Consider the following 6000-nt stretch of genomic DNA (forward strand, 5'->3'; position numbering starts at 1 on the left):
CTTTACCCTTTGCTGACTTTTCTTTGTACCCATTCACTGTAATAAATCACAGCCATAAACAGAATGGCGTGCTGGGTCCTGAGAGTCCTCCCAGCAAGTCTTCAAAGTTGGGGGTGATCCTGGGGAGCCCTGACCCAGGCCCTCTTCCCCCACCTCTAGAAGTCACTTGAGTCCTCCTCTGCGCACCCAGCTGATGTCTTACAGAGAAGCGGGTGCAGGATGGAATCTATACGACTGAGCGTTTAATTTTGAGAATCCCACCCCTCAAGAGGTTGTGTAAATTATTTATTGGACTAAATTTTGATTTCTCCCTTCTCACCACTCACTACATTTCCTTTATACAATTAGATGTAATCAAGCCCCCATGTTGTTGGTATTGAAACGGCCCCCTTTCTCAGCAGTCCCACTGGTCACCTCTCTCCCACCATCTCAGCAGGTGACTTAGTAATCACATGACAGACTGGCCCCTCCTCTCTCATCAGCCCTATTCCTGCAACCCCCCAACACCAGCTCCAGGCTCAGATCCAACTCTTCTCTTCCAAACATATGGATATGTGTTTAACATATGTATATGTTTAACCTGTGTATGTTTGGTGGCCTCAGTTTCCTTATCTTTCAATAAGACTATGAATGCTAAAATATCTAAAGTTTTGATCATTGCTCACTGAAATTGCATAGTTATATATAAATGTGTATGTGTGTGTGTGTGAGAGAGAGAGAGCACAAGCAGATATGCGTTAAGCATACTGTCTTAGTTAGTTCAGGTTGCTATGACAAAAATACCATAGGCTGTGTGACTTAAACAACAAACACTGATTTCTGATGGTTCTGAGGCTGACTGTGAGGGGAGGCAAGCCCACCTCCCAGCTACAGACAGCTCCCTTCTCACCATATCCTCACATCCTCTCGGCCAAGAGCAAAGAGAGGTGAAGCAAGCTCTCTCCTGTTTCTTCTTCTAAGGACAGTAATCCCACCATGAGAGCTTCACCCTCGAGACCTAATTATCTCCCAAAGTCCCCATCTCCAAAAACTGTCACATGGCAGGGTTAGGGTTTCAACAGAGGAATTTTGAAGGGACATAGTCATTCAGTCTGTAGCATGTATATTACATTCCTCAGGAGAGTTAGGAATTTTTTTTACTAAGCTTTCATTTTTTAGTCATTAGCCTTAATAAAACCCCACAAATCTTCATAGGGAAATTATATTTAGATAGAGCCATAAAAAAAAAATCACAGTTTTGGCTTGACCATGGAGAGTAAGGTTTGTGTTTGTCCATTTGTGTCCAGGTGACTCAAAAAGTAAATACCTTCAGATTTAGAAGTTCTATAAGTAGGGGAAAATTCCCTGAAATCCAAGGCCATTCCATAAATCAGTGCCTGAGGAATACTGGCCTAGTAGACCTCAGAAGTCCCTGCCAGCTCTACTGTGCTGTGACTTTTCATATGGAATTCTCTTGACAGGTGTCTGGATCAGACAGTTTCTTTCCAATGCTAGAATTTCATGTTTCTTAGATTGTATAAATCCCTCTTTAAGACTTTCATTTTTACTTTCACATATGTATATATATCTTATATATACATATAAAGTTTTAAACTCTCTTTCATATTTTAGGGAAAAAAATGTAACAATGAAATGCCAAAATACCAAAAATATCCCCCCCAAATACCAGAAAATACCAGAAAAACCAAAATACCAAAATTTGGACAAACTAAACAAGTAAAAGAAGGAAAAGTGATGGGGAAAAAAAACACAACTTTTTTTGTGCCTCCCAACTCAAGAATGTAAGTTCCAGCAGGGCAAGGCCCTCAGCTGTCTTGTTTAGAGTTAGTTCGCCCTGGCACAGAGTAGGTGCTCAAAACGTATTTGTTAAATAAGATGAATGAATTTATCAGTTCATTCTATTATCAGTACATTCGGAATTGAGTGTTTCGATTCAACTATCATTAGTATTCGCTGAGCTCCCCCCACACATAAGCTGCTGCTGCTGTCTTTAGGCAAGAATTCATCTGTCCTGAGGTCTCATCAACAAAGACAGGAGAACCGAGCTTGGGCTTTCAAAGGAAGCTGTGTTTGGCCCTGACCTTACTGCCCGAAGCGAGCAGGTGAAGAGAGAGATCCGCCGGGTTTGTGTAGCTTGTGCTAACATGCTCTGTGGACGTTCTGAGCTGAGTCTCGGGGTGGCAGCAGCAACCCCAAGCCGTGCGGCCCATGCTAGTCAAGATCACAGTCTCATTTCCAGTCCTGCTCCTTACTGGCTGGGTCAGCGTAGCCTTGGGCAAATTCCCCAAACCCCCAGTGCCTTGGTTTCCTCATCTATAAATGGGCAATAATGATAGCCCCCTCCCTCGAAAGTGTGGAGATGATTAAATGAGTTGAAATATAGAAAGCACTTTTTAAACTGGGGCTGACAGAAAATGCTGCCTGCCATTCCAGTAAACAGTGTCTGTTAACCACCTTCAAGCCATCAGCCACTGTAGCTGCCCCTGAAGGTGCGCCCTGAGGGCAATTCAGGATGGATTAAAACAGGACACTGGCCCTAAACTAAGATACATACCTAAGGAATAACTTCAATGAGTCCAGATTCTTGCATCTTTCCATACACAGAGAAGCACGAAAATCATTAACTTGAGATGTCTGTTTTTTGTGATTAGCAGTAATCTTTTGATATCCGACTACATGGATTTTGTTTTGTTTTTTAGCAAAAATTCCTAAATATCCTGGCTCCTCCATTACCTCTTCAGAACAGTCCCTTAGAGCTAAGAGGCTGTCTCCCAGACTACAGTTCTCAGGAAGATCCCCAAATAAAACAGAACTGGCAACGTTTAGGTTGTGTTTTTCTTCAGTCGACAGTGAATAGATAGTAAACATTTAGTCCGTGTGTCCATTATTGTTAGATGTTGATACTTCACATATATATTTTTTAAGCCTCCAAATGTCCCTGTAAAGTCAGCTCTTGCTCTTCCCATTTAACAGACGAGAAACAGAGGCTTGGAGAAGGCAAGTTCTTGACCCAAACCCCCATAACATGGCAGAATCCCTTGCAAACTACCTGGACTAAGCTCTGGTTTCTGAGGGCAGTACTCATGTCCCTGGAGTGCCGATGACTCAACAGATACGCCTTGAGTGTCCATCGCACTGGCTTTTTTTGCCACCTGTACAACAGAAATTGTTTTTAACTTGTACTGAGATTCACCATAAGCCAACCTGAAATAGGTACCAAGGATGCAAAGGTGTAGGAAATCCAGTCCTTGCCTGGGAAGCTCACAGATGATGGAGAGACCACTGTAGAAAATGAGCTCCCCAGCATTTCAGTAAACAGTGACCAGTGCCCTGCTGGACAGCTTCCTAGAGGAAAGGAAGACTTGAGTGTAGGAGAATGAGGAGGCGATGGCTAGGGAAAATGTGGAAGTGGGGATAGAGGAAGAGGGAGGATTCAAGGGGAGAGAGCGTCTCAGAAAAGGGGACTGAAGGGTGGGGTAGGGGGAATTGGATGAAGGCAGGCGAAAGGTCCAAAATGCAGTTATAAGATAAATAAGTACTAGGGATGTAACATACAACATGATAAATACAATTAACACTACTCTATGTTACATGTGAAAGTTGTTAAGAGAGTAAATCCTCTGAGTTCTCATCACAAGGAAAAAATTTTTTCTTTTTTCTTCAATTTTGTATCTATATGAGATGATGGATGATCACTAAACATATTGTGATAATTTCATGATGTATCAAAGTCAAATCATTATGCTGTCCACCTTAAGCTTACGTAGTACATATGTCAATTATATCTCAATAAAACTGGAAGAAAAAAAAGGAGGAACTGAAGGCACAAAATAGCACTGGGATCTTTGTGCTATTGGCACCTTAATCTCCTAAAACAGTGCCTGGTGTGTGGCAGCTGTTTGATAAATACTTGTAGATTGAATAGGAAACTGAGGCAAGTTGGGCATTATCACTTCCAGAGGAGAATGAGACCCAGAGAAGGTGAGTAATTTTCCCAAGGTTCACAGCACTAGGAAGTACTGTATCCAGACTTGAATTCAGCACTTTCAATGGTGAATTGAGTATGGAATAGTAACATGTGTTTGGGGTTGGGTGAACATATGATACAGTAGCTTTTGACTTGGTGTGAGATGAAAGGCAGGAGTCTTCACTACTCAGCTGCTGGTCTTCTTTAAAAATTTTTTTTAATTTTGTTTTTTCCCCTTAACTGAGGTACTGGGGGTTGAACGCCAAGTACACAGTCTACCACTGAGATATACCCCCCACCTTTCAGCTGCTTGTCTTGATGAGAAGACTATTTTAGTTGAATATATAAACTATAGGGGAGCAGAATTTGTCACCCCAAAATATGTCTTTTGGGCATAAGGATTATCTTAAATTGGTTATTTTTAAGAAACGGCAGACAGGGAGAAGCTCCGAAAATTAAAGAGAAGTCACCCTTCATAAGGTTTGTACACCATAAGACATAAGACATAAGACACCATTTGTAAGGGTGTCTCCCTGCTGTACCAGAAAGACAGGGATGACTGAGTCTCTAGAAACTCTTATCAGTGGAGAAGGCAAGGACTTAAACCTGCCTCACAACCTTACCCTTGTTCACTGTGCTTTTTCCTGGTCACCTCCCATAACTGACTCCCACTCCGAACATCTTCTTTTGTCTTTAGCTGAAGATGGTATTTAAGGTGCAGGCTTCCACCTTTTCAGAGAGTTACTCAGTTTCCTGGGTCTCTCCCATGTAGACAGGAGGTATACATGTTATTGAACTTCATTTTTCTCCAGTTAAGCTGTCTTCTGTAAATTTAATTTTTAGACCAGCCAAAGAATCTATAAGGGAAGAAGGAAAATTTTTCCTCCCCTACAAAACAGGGTCTAGAACAGCAGATGACTAAAGGCAGGAGGCAGTGGTCAGAGGCAAAGAGGGGTCAGCTTAACTCTAGGTAATAACTATGTAAATAATGCCTCCCACTTGCTTGGCACTAAGCACAAAGGCAAGCAGAGTCTTAGCGTGGCCAGACCCGACTTCAAACCCTCTACTTACAAACTGTAGCCTTGAGCAAGTTACTTCTCTTTGACCCTCAGCGTTCTCATCTATAAAATAGGGATAAATAGTACCCACTTTCCAGGGCTGTTAGGAGATCAAATGAGATGATACCTTTGGAAAGAAGAGAGCAGAAACGGAAATGCTGACCACTGACCTCCCAAAAGACCAGAAAAACCCAGAGGTCAGGCAAAACTAAGTTCATTGGACTTACTGCAGGAATAGAGAGAGCCCACGTGAAAAATCACCTCATTTGTGTTGACCAGAAAATTCCAAACTGGTTGATTAAGATTACATGTCTGAATCATGATTACATGATTGAGATTTCAGTGAACACTGAAACTCCAGTTAGCTTAGGTATTAAACACAGGTTTGGTATCACAGGCTTTAGCACAAGTGACGCCATTTTGGGCCCATGGTTTTTCTCTTTAACATATTCCAGGAATATTTATTTTTTTCTTTTTCCCAGTATTAACACAAGGACAGGGAAATATGTTGGCTCAGTTCTTACTTTGTCACCAAGCATGTTGGAGGAAATGCCTCATTTAATTCCACAAGGGTCTCAGGGGGAACTGAGGAAAGGTCTTATCTTATCCATCCTTCACTGTAGTCCTAGGAAGTAGGTTTTATCCACTCCTACTTGAAAGATGAGGAAACTGAAGTCAGGTAGGCATTGTTATTACATCCAGGGAGGGGAAAAAGAGACTCAGAGAGGTTAAAGAATTTTTCCGAATTTCACAGAGCTAGTAAGCAGTGTATCCAGGATGTGAATCTGGCACTTTTGACCGTCAGTTGAATATGGTATGAATATGGTATGAATATATCATACTATTTCCTTAAACCAAACAATAAAAAGTGAAGCTACCTAAGCATTATTTGTAATAGTCCAAGCCCGAAAAAAGATCTGTCCACAAAGAATGGATAAATAAAATGCTGTGTCGTCACACAATGGAATCCTCTAC

The sequence above is a fragment of the Camelus ferus genome, chromosome 12 (assembly GCF_009834535.1).
Source record: "Camelus ferus isolate YT-003-E chromosome 12, BCGSAC_Cfer_1.0, whole genome shotgun sequence".
NCBI classification, from domain to species: domain Eukaryota; kingdom Metazoa; phylum Chordata; class Mammalia; order Artiodactyla; family Camelidae; genus Camelus; species Camelus ferus.